Raw genomic sequence first — 14773 nt, forward strand, 5'->3', positions numbered from 1 at the left:
GACATCACACACATCCATGCCCGAGGCAGGATTCGAACCTGCGACCGTAGCGCTTTAACAAGGATTTTATTGAAAAGCTGAAGCTTGCTGACCTTTCATAGGGGTTATTTTCGAGCGGCCCTCGACTAGTATGTCCAAGTTTGTCGAAACTGTTAAGATGTTAAGCTCTTGTATACTGAAGGCGGTAATTCTGTCCACTTTTCTGATGTATGATGAACAGTTGCTGCTAGGTTTCTAGGCTGACATGTGACAAAAATGACGCTTACATAGTCACGTAAAAAGAATTGGTAATTTTGAACAGGCCAGTCCAGTAAATCCGTCAGATTTTAGCTATCAAGATCCACTGCACCCTGCTTTAAATAGGCGATCAAATATCAAACCGTTACCATTGAGACAGAAGTAGGTCATTGAAACAAGAGCATCTGAGCTGCAATGTACGCCCTCTACAATAGGTTTGCATAGTCATTTATAGAATGCCTTACAATTCAGTGGTAATCATTCCTTAGCTCTAAACGGGAGTTAGTGGTTTTAAATGCTTCCCACATGTCAGGTTCAAATGGCGTTGTAAATGGTCGACAGAGGATCCCTGTTACTCTTACGAAATATTTGTGGCAGTGTTACCGAACTTGTGGAACCCTAAAGCCATCTCCCTCAATTCTCTCCGTTGACAGATTCTGGCAGAAAACACGCAGTGAAGTTGACGCGTTGTGCCTGTACTCACAGACTCTCCCACGCACAGTCTGCACCGCTCGCGCTTTCGTTGTGACGCCAGTGCCTGGACGTTTTGAGCTACAGGGCACCTAATTACGGGTCCTTCTTTCTGCCTGTCACGTTGGCGAGTAGCGCGCGCATACCTGTTGCGTTGCTCGGGGTGTAGTCGCGTCGTCGCAGTTGTGGCATTAGCTGCGCGTTCGTCGCAGCTGTTCCGGGCTCGCTGCCTCCTGCTATATACCACTTCCGAGCGGTTGTTTGTACTTCATGATTCCCCCAACCTGCAACAAGACAATATGCGCTATGTGAAGTTACTGCTTACTCTAACTATAAAATACCCCAGAGGGCACATACTAAGCCGCAGTGCGAGTATTAAGTAAGACGTTCCATATGTAGTGTATCTTGCAGCGGTCTCCCCGCGATATTTTCAGAAATTTTATAAATTATATAACTCAGTACATATCTCGAAATATCTCTTCTTATCTTACCGATTCCTACACTTTACTTTAATATACGATGATTATCAATGCAAAGTACTTTGAAGCCCTATTATTCCCTGGAGCGTGCATTTACTCCATGGAATAGATTCTCTGCTATCTATGTTTTCTCTTATGAAAAGAATGATTCAGATCTTGCCAATTAACCGTGAAAGAACGAAGATGTATATATGTATGTATTGAGCTAGTCGCCATCTTGATGAGATTCTATATGAGAAGGAATTTAATACATGAACTAAACTAAAATAAGTGTGTTCGCGTATTATTTAACTGATTATTATTGACAGTGACTGCTTACTACGCTGTGTTTCACGGGATCAGTGGGGAACGTCTAATTTACACTGGACGAACCTGCCGTTTTGTACGCTCAAGATACCCAGTTTATTACTTTCAATAAATGGGCTAACACGGTCTTACCAGCAGATCTCCGGTCTTCCCCATGTGATCACCAAAAGTTAATAATTATTACAAATGTTTTCAGGAGATTTACTGACAATTTTCGTCGCACCGAGACTTCGAAATTGCTTCACTGCCTTATGGAATTTAAGTTAAGCTCAATTTAAGGATAGAACAGTATTGAATTGTGTGAATGTGATAAGCCTGCTTCGTGAATGAAAATTCCCGTAATATACGCATGTTTTTTACTATCCTGATCACTGAAGCTAAATCAGGCCGGTGTGAGAGAGGTTTTTAAATTTCAGATCCTACAAAAAATATTAAACATAGATAACGTGAGCCACGCTTTCGGTACATTTCAAGCCTAAAGATATGCGTGACAGTGAGAATTGGGCGAGGTCTGTATAAAGCATATTATTTATTACAATATTTTCAATATTTCTAGCAGGACAAATCACACCATCTTTCAGCTCGTGTTTGGGCGCTGCCATACAGCCATCCATCCATCACAATAGGCTTCTCCATATTTTTAGACCTGTCTATAAATACACTGCAGCTAAGACGTCACCCTAACCTAAATTGAACTCCGTGCGAATAGGCCCCGAAAGGGACAACGGTACTGATCGACTTCCGTGTCATCCTCAACCGATAAGTGTCAGTTGATGCAGATATAGAGGAGCACATGTGGGCAGCACACAGCTTTCCCGGCCGTTGTCAGTTTTCTTGATCCGAGCCGCTACTCCTCAATCAAGTAGCTACTCAACCGGCCCCACAGGGGCTGAGTGCACCCCGCTTTCCAACAGCGTTCGGCAGACCCGGACGGTCACCCATCCAAGTGCTAGCTAGCCAAGCCCAACAGCGTTTAACTTCGGGTGATCTGACAGGAATCTGTGTCCCACTGCGGCATGGCCGTTGGCTAAGACCTCACCCTCCTCCTATCAATTGTGACATAGTTGATTATCGCTTAGTATCAAGATGCGTCACATTTTAAGAAAGACGAGAGGCATCTACTTGACCGCCCCCCCCCCCCCCCCCGGCCCACCAACCTCTCAAGGAAAATACTGTTGTTTCTGTCTACAAACTTACTAGGTAACACGTGTCTATGCTCGCTGTGTGTGGGTTTGTCCACCATCTTAATCTTGGTGTCGTCTCGTCTAGTTCCTACACACAATAGGATGATATTAGAACAAATAAGCTCTCGGTCACAAATATTAAGTCAAAATTGACCAGGTTTCGACGCTACTATGAGTGTCGTGTTCAGAATTAAACTAACTGTTCTAAAACATAATAGGTATATAAGACATTAATAAACTAAAGTGTGTACTGACTCGAAAGAGATGCAGTACTTACAAGTCACATTCTAAAAAAAAACTAAGGCGGAAAGGCGACGTCATGAAAAGTTGTAAATAAGATAAGATGGCGAGCCGCTAAGGGCTGCTCGTACCTGAGTGAACACGGGTTGCAACAAAACTCACAGCAGCGTCGAAACCTGGTCAATTTTGACTTAATATTTGTGATCGAGGGCTTATTTGTTCAAATATAATTCTGACACGTTCACTGAACCTTAGCAGCTATGTTCAAAGTTTTACAATAGGATGATTTCCGCTTCACCGCGGATGCGTGTCGAAACTTGGAAACTTTTCACTTACATGAAGCCTTGCTAAAGATGAAAGTCACATTTAACGACAGTATAAGATTTCGTAACAGACGGCCTGTGTTTGAAGCTTTAAATTCTAAACTGACTGACGCCTAACACTTTTAATCCGCAAAGTCAAACAGAAATCTATTCAGAAAATATTATGTACGTAGACTGCAGAATAATTAATCACATGCTATTCGCAATTATAGTCACAATGGAAGGTGAGCATTTTTTTTTATTAATAATACTACATAATTATCAAGCGTTCACCATTCATCAAAATTTCGTAGAACACAAAGGAATGGGAAAAATAGTTGTTGCAATTCTAGTCATCGTAGACGGTTTAACAAGAATTTTAAGTCAAAGTTTAGTGGAATAGAAGAAAGATATCTCGTTAGGGCTATTAAATCAGTCCAGCGACAAAAATATCGCCCATTTTCGATTATTTTTACACGATACTGACTTCCTACACCGGGTCGGATAGCCAGGCTTGCCAGCACGCCGCTGGCGGCATTCATGCAGGCGGGCGGCCTCTGATCGAATTTGCCAGGTGGATTAACGGCGACAGCAGGCGAATCCGGGAGACTGGATGTGGTTTTTAGAACGTTTCGCCACATCTGTTTAGATGAACACCGGGCTGGTACCCATGCCTCGCTTCAGTTACACGATACACTAACATTTAGAAAACTTTCACATGTATCACACTACTAGCGGACAACTGGGAGTAGGGAGAGCAGCAGAGAGAAGAGAGAAAGGGGGTAAAAGGGTGGCGAAAGGAAGGAGACACACCAACAATAACGATGCCAAATCTGGTCAAAACCATGCCGACTCGATGCAGATACGGCATAAAAGCAAAAGAGCAAGAGGAGATACTAATTTCCCATCCTTCCTAAACCTAGGAGTGTATGGAAGAAAGATGGTTTACGTTCGCCGCCCCGTCTACGTCGATGTCAGCCGGGGACTGAACAGAAAATCAGACGGGGTCGAATAAGGGAATCGACTGTAGTTTTGTTGAAGAAACCATGGTAGCACCCAACAAATGATTTGGCAAAGCCTAACTGAAGATATTACGTTATTAGTGTTACATTACATCTGTCTGTATAGAACGGAATAAAACCAATTACTTCATGCTATACATATTTTGCCTTTATTCTTTGAACGGCACCATGAGTGCACTGGAGTATGAATACACAAGGTTCAGCTGAAAAGCCGGCCGGTGTGGCCGTGCGGTTCTAGGCGCTTCAGTCTGGAACCACGTGACCGCTACGGTCGCAGGTTCGAATCCTGCCTGAGGCATGGATGTGTGTGTTGTCCTTAGGTTAGCTAGGTTTAAGTAGTTCTAAGTTCTAGGGGACTGATGACCACATATGTTAAGTCCCATAGTGCTCAGAGCCATTTGAACCAACCAGCTGAAAAGTGCGGTGAATAGTCTCCGAAACTAAAGGAAACAAAAGTTACACATAAAATACCTTTACTGGTCTTCAATGTAATCAGCATTAGTTACAACACACTTGTGACATCCGTTGTGAAGCTGTTGGAAACTGTCAACAAACGCTTCTGGTAGAATCGCTCTAAGCACCGTGGTCACGCGCGGTCCAATACCCAGAAAGTCTGTGAATGCACGTGAACAATAGTGCTCACACTGTCTTATCTTCGACACCTTTGCTCTCATTTTAATGTCACCTGCCAAGGTTCCACAAGCATCCGCTGCATTCTTTCGTTGTTGCTGAGGTTGTGCGTGTTGCCTCGAACGTGGCTCATCCTCGACACCGTCCTTCCCGTATTAAGGCGTTGAAACCACCCAAACACACACATTTTACTCACTGCTTCAACATCGTACTCTTGCACTAACATTCGATGAGTCTCCACCATCGTTTTCCCTAAATTCAAGTGAAACAGGTTAACGCATTGCTCCATTTTGTGCTCTGTTTCGCAATGACACGAGTTCGATGGATGCTTGAGGCTATCTTTGCGAATGAGAGCAGAAGAGTTGAAGATAAGCAAAGACCGTGTAAGCATCCTTGTTCACGAACATTAGCAGACGTTGCGGATATCCAACAACGCGTGACCGAGGTGCTTCGAACGATTCCACAAGAAGTGTTTGCTGACAGGCCACTAGAGGTATTTACTTTTCAATTATTGTTTCCATTATTTGGGTGTAAACACTCACCGAACTTTGCAGACGCTCGTTATACTTATGTGTATACTATTTTGTTTTACGCACTAGGAGAGTAGAGTGACAAGTCCACTTAATTTTCATGCACGAATGGAACATTTTTGCTGTACCTTCATGGTTGGTAAGCTTGTTAATTCCACGGATCGTACAATGAATTTCAACAATGTTGACAGCTATCTATACTGGTCAGTGTGTCGACTGTGTTTAAAAATGAAGAAAACCGAGATCCGTGCTCTTATTAAACATCTTCATTTGAAGGGTAGCACTGCCGCACAAATCGAAAAAGAATTGGATGAAGTTCACGCGGACTCCGCACCATCATTAAAGACCATTTATTTCTCGATTAATGAATTTAAACGTGGTCGGACAAGAACCCAAGACGAAGGGCGCTCAAGGTGTCCAACTGAGGTCACCACTAAGGAAACCACTGACAAAATCCATGGTATGGTAAAGCAAGACCGCCGAATAAAAATGCGTGAGTTTGCTGAGGCTGTAGACAGATCAACCGAGTGAGTGCTTAATATCCCTCACGCAGTACCGGCTATGAAGACGCAGTGATCGAGGTTGGTGCCGCGATTGCTCACTCGACCAAAAGCGCATCCTCCATAACATTTCAACACAATCTCTAGCGATGTTTAAACGCAATCCGCAAGACGTCTTGCGTCGAATTGTCACTGTTGATGAAACTTGGAGCCATCATTACACGCCAGAGTGAAAACGGCAGTCAAATCAGTGCACAAAGGCAGGTGAAAGTGCACCGAAGAAAGCAATGATCATTTTGTCAGCAGCTAAGGTGATGGCACGGTTTTTTTGGGATTCCCACGAAATAATCGTCATAGATTACTTGAAAAAAGGCAGAACCGTAATTCGACTCTATTATGCTTCACTGCTGGATCGTTTGAAACTTGCGATGGCTGAAAGCAAGACCAAGGTTGGCACGCAAAAAATTGCTCTTTCACCTGGATAATACACCATCCAACACACCAGCGATAACAATGGCGAATGTGTATGAATTGGGCTCTCGTCCACCTTATTCATCAGACTTAACGCCAAGAGACTTCTTCCTGTTCCCTCACTTGAAACTTTGACTTGCTGGGAAGAAATTTTCACCAAATGAGGAAGTGGTAGTCGCACTCAACGAGTATTTTGCAGTTTGACACAACCCATTTTTCCGATGAGATGAAAAAGGTGGAGGAACGCTGGACCAAGTGTGTATCCATCAAAGAAAACTGTCGAAAAGTAAGGTGAGTTATATACGAAACACTTTTTCTTGCTTTTTTACCACACTAACTAAACCACCTTCGTAGATATTTTATTACAGCGGTCCTCGATCGACTGCATTAGGCAGGCAGTATTGTTGGAGAGCATTGTCTTAGCATCCTGTGTTCGTAAAACATTTTATACTGGCTAACTACAAATCTGTACGTTGAATTAGAGCGTACAGTAATTGTCCTCCGACAAGGCAACCAACGTGGGCTGATTTCAAGCAAACAACAGTACCTATCTCGCGGTTTTAAAAGCAAAGTCGACGGTAAGAGCATATAGCTAAGAGATCCGTTCACAGGCACAGGCACAGCAGAGGACAGCTGGTGAATGAACCACGGCGGCTGGCCTCCGCGCCGCCCTTGGTGAGCTTATGTAATCGGTTCTTTGGCGCCACGCGCTGAGTGTCTTACACTATCTCCAGGTCTGGCAGTGGTGTCTCAGTGCTGACGTGTGTGAATGAAACATAACACGTAGGCGCTGTTCGAAGTCAAAGTCGTAAAGTTCCTTTTCACAGAATCAAAACGATCCTCGATTGTTTTACAGTGGAGGAAGATGATTCTGGTTTCCATCAAGAAAGCATTTTAAGAGATCGTCGATTCGTGATTATTGTGGGTGGGGGGCCTCGGGTCCAAAAGAAGGAGAATGTCTAGGAGTTACGAATTTACACCAGCTTATCAACTGTGCACATTCGCCAATGGTTCTCAGTCGATTCAGCTGTTGAATGCATGCGACACTACCAATACAAAGGTTCGTGTTTCAGCCTCAGTTCCAGTACACTGTCAGGTAGCTTGGGTTGAAACTCTTTCATTGCTTTGTGCATGGAAGATACATAACGCAGCATGACATGCTGAATGAGGCAGGTCGTAGGAGAGAAAGGAATATCACTTCTGATTAAATCATATACTTTCTTGGTCCAGCATGTTTATAGTCTGCTTTCTAGAACTACGATAGAGGTCATTACGGACTACTATTAATGTAAAGAACGTAGTGCAACTTTGTACAATTATGCCACGATTCATAGTATGATTAATTGTCCCATGTGTAAATTCGATAAAACACACACCTACATAAGAACTTTTTATGATATATTTCAACCTCAGGTCACTCATATGGTACCATTACTGGTTTCGACATATTACCAAATAATCATCAGATCTGTAAAGAAAAAAAATTATAAACCAAACTGTACCTAACTGTACGCACTTGAACGCGTTAAAGAATAACTCGCCAAATCTACATTGAAGTATGAACAGTTATTTATAGAGATTAGTCTGATTTGTAATTTAGTTTCCTAGTCTTTTACTATCTCCATTTTTCTTTTTTTTACAGAGATATTCCAATGGGGACCTGGTAATAAATCCAGCGCAATAGTGATATCGTTTGATTGACCTGAAGCTGAAATATATAAGAATTAAATTTTACATGACGGTCACTGAGTTTTCCTCACGCAGTACGGATGTAGTCTGTGTACGTAAGAACTGTTGGAGAAACAATAAAACCTAATATGTTTCAAACCCCTGCACATAAAAACGGGATTTTCCGTAGCTCATTCTCCGGGTCCTGTTGGTAATAAAAACGCAGGTCAAGTGTTCCGGATAGCCCTTGGTCTAGGGACCATTTGCATACCCAACAGAAGGCTCGCTTCAGTGTCACTGTCCTACAGTACTAGGTCGAAGTATGAATATTGCAATCTTCTTCCTGCTTAGCCAAATAGAGTAAATCGGCTCGTTCTTTTTGCATTTGACATAAACGGAGAGCTTAACAGGACTTATGGAGGCACCATTAGCTCATGGGCGGTTCCTTGGAAAACCCATAAAAAGGGGTTTTACTATATTTTGGCCATCACCAGCGGATCAAAACCCAGCCGACGGTTCCGAGACGACTAGGCAATACAAATGATTGAATTTTTTTACGACGTATTTTTAAGATCCCAATTTCGAAGAACCTTGAAAATATTCTTGGTATCTTTAACCAGATACAGAGGTGCAAAGTCACCGTACGTTTGACGTGTAATTACGCACGAAAAATTGACTGACTAAAATGTGGGACACCAGCGCCTCATTCTGCCTTCCTCAGCACTTCCAAAAAGTTTCGTAGAAGTATTGTCATGTGAACATATTCCCGCTTTTTTATGCTGAGAGAGGAGACAGAGGTAGTGGCAAATAGATGGAAAAGTAATAAATACTGGAAGATGGCGGACAGTGGTTGTGTTATAGAAAGAACGAAGAAGAGCATGGTAGAGTGTGTGTGTGTGTGTGTGTGTGTGTGTGTGTGTGTGTGTGTGTGTATGTGTGTGAGAGAGAGAGAGAGAGAGAGAGAGAGAGAGAGAGAGAGAGAGGGAGAGAGGGGGGGGGACAGTGACAGTGGAACATAGTTGACAGTGACAGAACAGTGCTAGGAAAAGAGTGAAGGAGACAGTGCCCGGGGCCCGAGGGGGGGGGGGAGTGGGGAGGCAAAGACAAGGAAAAAGTGGAAGAGGGTGAAAGACAATTATAATGAGAGACAGAGTATATTACGATGAAAACGAACAAAAGAGAGAGAGAGAGAGAGAGAGAGAGAGAGGATACAGCAGCAGTAGGAAGGAAGGAATAAGATGATGACAGTGAGAGGAGACAACGACAGTGAGAGGAGACAACGACAGTGAGAGGAGACAACGACAGTGAGAGGAGACAACGACAGTGAGAGGAGACAACGACAGTGAGAGGAGACAACGACAGTGAGAGGAGACAACGACAGTGAGAGGAGACTGCAATAGCAGGGCAGAACGAAGGGTACTGTTGCTGTGACACAGGAGACAATGGCAGAGAGACACAAAGAGGGAATGGCAGTGAATTGGTCTGACAGAGTGTGAGAAAGGGCAACTGGGAATGGTTGAGTATGAGGGGACTTAACAACAATGGACTAGTGGATATGAGCTACAGTAAGGGAGCTTGTGGAAGTGAGGGGAGATTTGCATGTTAGAAAGAGTGCGAATATGTTTGCATGTCAAAATTTTTTAGAGGTGCTGAGGAAGGTAGAATGGGCATGCTGGTACCCAACTTTCCAGTCAGTCTTTTACATAAGCAGCAACATAATCTCTTTTCTTTTTGCTCCGGTAAGTGCAATTTTCCGCTGATTGCTAAACACTCCATAAAAATGAAAACGAAAGAAAACGTAGAAGAGGTTTAATAACGCAAAATAAACAACGGCAGTATTCGTGGCAGAGCTACGAATTGATAATTTCTCGTCGGTCTAGCTACGTACGTAGGTACGTGATACACATAATTTAGTTGCTTGATTTATTAATAACGTCTCTTCTGGTATTTAGCCAAGTTAACGATCCCTGTTTCCCACACTGTTTCGAGACTCAGGTGTCGCTTTCTCGAGAGCTGAGACACTAGCGTGGTTTTATATCTGCTCAACTGCCTGCTTACAAGCATCGAACACCAACGCTCAACAGACTACGTAAAACTGTACGCAAAAATCTATTGTCAATTCTGCTGGGAATTACACACATTGACCAACATGGATACCAATACAGCGTTCGTTATGAGATCAATCTAACGTCAATACGTACACTTTACTTTTCCATGATCTCCATTATCGTAAAGGACAACTTCCTGTATTGGTCCGTAGCTGAAACAGCATTCATTTTGGAAACAGCAGTTCCACAGCCGCATCTCTCTTTATTATTGCATATTTCGCAGCAGATTAGTGCTGCGACTTCGAAACTAACAGGGAAGAAAGAAATAGTAGTAAAAAATATAACTATGAAACTCATTTCCAGAAATATACTTCGCATATTTATTTCAGGTTGATAGCGCATCTCCTTTTGCAACGTACTCACAGAATAAGGGAAACAGGCGTCTTTTATAACGTTCACCAGTATAAAAAGGCAATGCATAGTCAGACAGGTAACACGTGCTTTAGGTCCCGTTTGCCACAATATCTAATCGGTGCAGAGTTACGAAGTCACAGAATTATGAGATTATTCTTCTAGAGCCGTGCCTACGGAAATCCTGTGCCTGTTGATAAGTGCTGTCCTCTTACCTGAATAGCAATCTTGATCGTGACTCATTGTATCTAAAGCTCGTTAATCTAAGATTATTAAATACTGAAAACGATAAGGAAACATTTCTGCCTAAGTCTTCGTAATTTTACGAGTAGTTCTATCTGTTTCACGTGGAGATACATACGTAACCATGTTTTTCCCACACGTCTTCTGAGCCCATTTCCCGTCGCAATCTACGGAGATGTAGTGTAAAGTAAGCAATTCAAACACAATAATGGCGCTTTCTTTAAAAAATTAAAGTAGTTACACACTACCAATTTAAATATATACAAATGTTTCTCTTGTTAACTTATATTCCAGGAACAACAAAAAAATTCGCTCGAAACAGTTGCTCCGAATACCATCTTTACCACAGGAAAACGTGTGAACTATCACATAGCCTCAATTTTTTTTATAATGATTCTAACTGTGCTATCGACAGTTATGATTCTTTACCTGCCTGTCTTAAAAAGTAAGATTACGTAATATCAATCACATAGACCAGGTTAACTTGTTGGTTGACAAATGTGAGCAAGTTTTCCTTAGCTGCCCTTCTGCCTTTCGATTAAAGTGCAACTGTACAGAAGTGGGTTTGTAGTGTTGCTCGGTATGAAAATCAAGGCTGCGCGCACTCCTGTGTGTGTGTGTGTGTGTGTGTGTGTGTGTGTGAGAGAGAGAGAGAGAGAGAGAGAGAGAGAGAGAGAGAGAGAGAGAGAGACTCATAAAAAAACAAGAATTAGTCTAGTGCCGTTAAGCAAAGCGGAAGGAAAAGCATATCTATTACATAGTCAGTGCCCGCGACCACGAAGCGATGCACGCAACACCCACTCCAAATGTGCCGCTGAGGAGCTTATCGAGACTTTATCGTCAAATGGAAACTAGCACTTTTCTTCAAATCATAGAAGTCTGTCACATTCGCTGCAGCTGTACTGCTTCATGCAGTTATGTGAAGAAACGATAGTGTTTTTCGAGGAACAGGCTTGCTTTCTGACAGTTGCTTCGATGCAAACTTCTATTTTTGTTGTACCCAAGCTGCTCCTTCGTATGCGAACCTCAGTTTGATATGCGTAGACACTAAGGAAATGTCAACGGCACTCCCACTAGGTAAATATAAACCGCTTTTAATTTCTCATATATGAGTGATAATGGCGAACCATTAAACTGTTAAACAGACTGCATTCGGATTCAACGGACGACTAAGAGATTTTAACTGAGTTTTGTTTGCCCCTAATTGCTGCGTTCCCCTCTTCATATAGCAAAATATCACTGAGATGTCTTGTGTCAGTTATAAGATTGAGGCTAACTTTTTCACTTTGTACCTGCCCGTGCAGCTAATAACTTAGGTGACACGGAGGCGTGCCACACTTCGGTCGATTTGTTGCGCCAGGTTAACAGCTACTGGCCTAGTACAGGAATAAACGCAATTCGTGAACACGATCGTCTTTATCTCAGTTGGACGTGATGGTATGGCATCAAGAAATGTCCAATCTAGCGTGAACGAGTTAGCAAACTTGCGTGAAAAACGAAAATAGCGGCGGGGTGGGGAGTAAGGGAGAGGGGAAATTCGTAATTATTAAATACCACCACCTGAATATTCATGTCACCCGCGCAGCAAAACTTCAGCACGACATTTTAATTTATTACTTCTTTACTAAAGACTCTATATTTAACACATTTTGCAGATAGTGTCCGGTTATTATATCACTGAATATACCTGCAAAATTGTGTCACTGTATGACACACAGTTCAGGAGATATGTCACAAAAATAAATTGAAATGCGTGAAAAACTAGCTTTTGCTTAAAATGGTTCAAACGGCTCTGAGCACTATGGGACTTAACATCTGTGGTCATCAGTCCCCTAGAACTTAGAACTACTTAAACCTAACTAACCTAAGGACATCACACACATCCATGCCCGAGGTAGGATTCGAACCTGCGACCGTAGCAGTCGCGCGGCTCCGGACTGAGCGCCTAGCTTTTGCTTAAAACGGAGACCTCCTCAAATTACATAATTGCAAGTAAGTGCCAAGAACATTGCAAGGTAAAGGTCTTGGCGTATGACACCGTAACGTTGCTAGATTTCAGACCACGACCCATTATTCAGACTTTACCTTCACACTTTTCTTTCGAGACTACAGTGTGACATTGTAGAGATTACTTAAGCGTCGCGAATGCGGAGTACTGGCACAAACCTAAATTTCTCTATTCATTTACTGATCATTCGACACCTCTAATTCGTGTTGTTCCGACATTTTTTCTTTTTTAATCACTGTAGCGCAGACGTCAGTGATACGCTCAACAAGTGAAGAGGTAATCACATTAGGACACACCCATCTCGGCAAACATTCGTTATCTTACGCCGCACGGGAGAGTAGAAAGTTCCAGAGACTACATTTCGGCGAAATTCTATCATAAAAGATGAGAGACGACACTTTTCACGTGTGTTGTATGGTAGCTTCTCAGCGGATTTTTCAGTTAGTGGAACTAGCGACATAGTTCTATTCACCAGATTATTACGTTCACGAAGGGCTAAAAAAATAAAGTTAACTGCATCTAGTTGAGTGCTAGAGGTGACCAGGGATGGACCAACGCGTTACTGAAATTTGCAATTTGTGAAGCTCCTTCTCTTGCATAAATCATTCAATTTTTCTAAAATTGTAATCTTTTTTGTCAGTACATGTACATCACATCCATCTACTTCCGTCCCTTTCGGATAATTCCTTGTTAATACATCTTTTTGTTTATCTCACAGTGTTATAAAAATAACTTACTTGAATGTGAGGCAGACCGAGCCGAAACGTTTAGCCAGCTGCATCACATTCATAATTCTTTAGCCCGATATTTAACGGTTCTTTAGCAAAATGGCTTCCTTTCATTATACCTCGAAGACAAATGTACGGTTAGCACTAAAATCAATCTGATTTCAGATCTCGCGACGCATAAAACCATGTACGTGTTACTTGTGCAATAATTTTTTGACTTGAGAAAAATTCACCATCGACTTTGAGGCTTGAAATAACTTGCTTTGGTTGGTATGTAAACGTAACTAGAATTGAAAATTCAGGTAAGTATGCTGACGCAAGCAAAATATTAGTGACGCAGCATACTTCTCGAATTGTATAGGTTTTTTGTCTTTTGTTAACAGTAAAATGACACACCGATTTTTAAATCTATTTTTATTCTTCCCTTCTCTCCTGAGAACTGAAAATTTAATTGCGTGCTGTACCTCCCAAATATTATATTTGATTTGTTCTAATACTGCAAATCACGAGTGGCAGTATATCTCTAGGAATGTCACAATGAAGGCGTTAAGGACTGCAACTCTTTGTCTCTGTCTTTTGGATATTGGAAATCATCATAAAAAATACACACACGCAACCCCCCCCCCCCAACACACACACACACACACACACACACACACACACACACACACACACACACACACACACACACACACACACATATATGCATAATATTCATATTCACACTATTTTGACCTGGGAGAATGGAAGTTTGTGGAAATAAATGTTCTAACAGGTGTTGCAATTCAGAAATACATTCTCAATATTTAAGCCTTTAATATATTTCAGTTCAGCTCAGTGGCAGTCATCGCAAGGTCTAGACAGAAGTGGAATATGCGAATCCTGATGGCGGTTGAAAGTTTTAGCTAACTAACATTTGGCTGGCCGGCGAGTAGGAGCTGTGTGTTACAACTACAGATTAACGAATTATACACGAATGTATTTGGTTATATTGTGTGACTCTCCACAGCATCTGACAGGAACATTAACTTTAACGGTGATCCGACTCTTTGGTGAAGACTTCAAATTCGAATGTTTCCTTGAAGTTATCGAGAGGAATGAAATATGTGTAGGCACCGGGGTTTCAATTTATTCCTCTGTTACCAACACGGCGATCACTGAACTCTCCACGAACTCATTGCAACCACGAAGAAGTCAACAATGAAGAGGTACATATATACAAACAAAATTCTCACTTTACGAAGAAGAGGAGCCAGAGACCTGAATCATCCTTGTGAATACTTTATAAAATGTCA

The 14773-nt window shown here is 42.2% G+C and overlaps 1 protein-coding gene across 3 annotated transcripts in view; it reads right to left on the reverse strand.

Annotated features, from left to right (window-relative positions):
* Positions 1 to 14773, reverse strand: part of LOC126100227 (putative fatty acyl-CoA reductase CG5065) — a 505281-nt gene that overhangs the window by 88794 nt on the left and 401714 nt on the right. For all 3 annotated transcript variants that reach the window (XM_049910804.1, XM_049910802.1, XM_049910803.1), the window contains one exon: positions 855 to 992. The gene's annotated coding sequence lies outside the window, so the exon portion shown is untranslated. The remainder of the gene's footprint in view (positions 1 to 854; positions 993 to 14773) is intronic.

Source organism: Schistocerca cancellata, chromosome 9, assembly GCF_023864275.1.
Source record: "Schistocerca cancellata isolate TAMUIC-IGC-003103 chromosome 9, iqSchCanc2.1, whole genome shotgun sequence".
Lineage (NCBI taxonomy): Eukaryota > Metazoa > Arthropoda > Insecta > Orthoptera > Acrididae > Schistocerca > Schistocerca cancellata.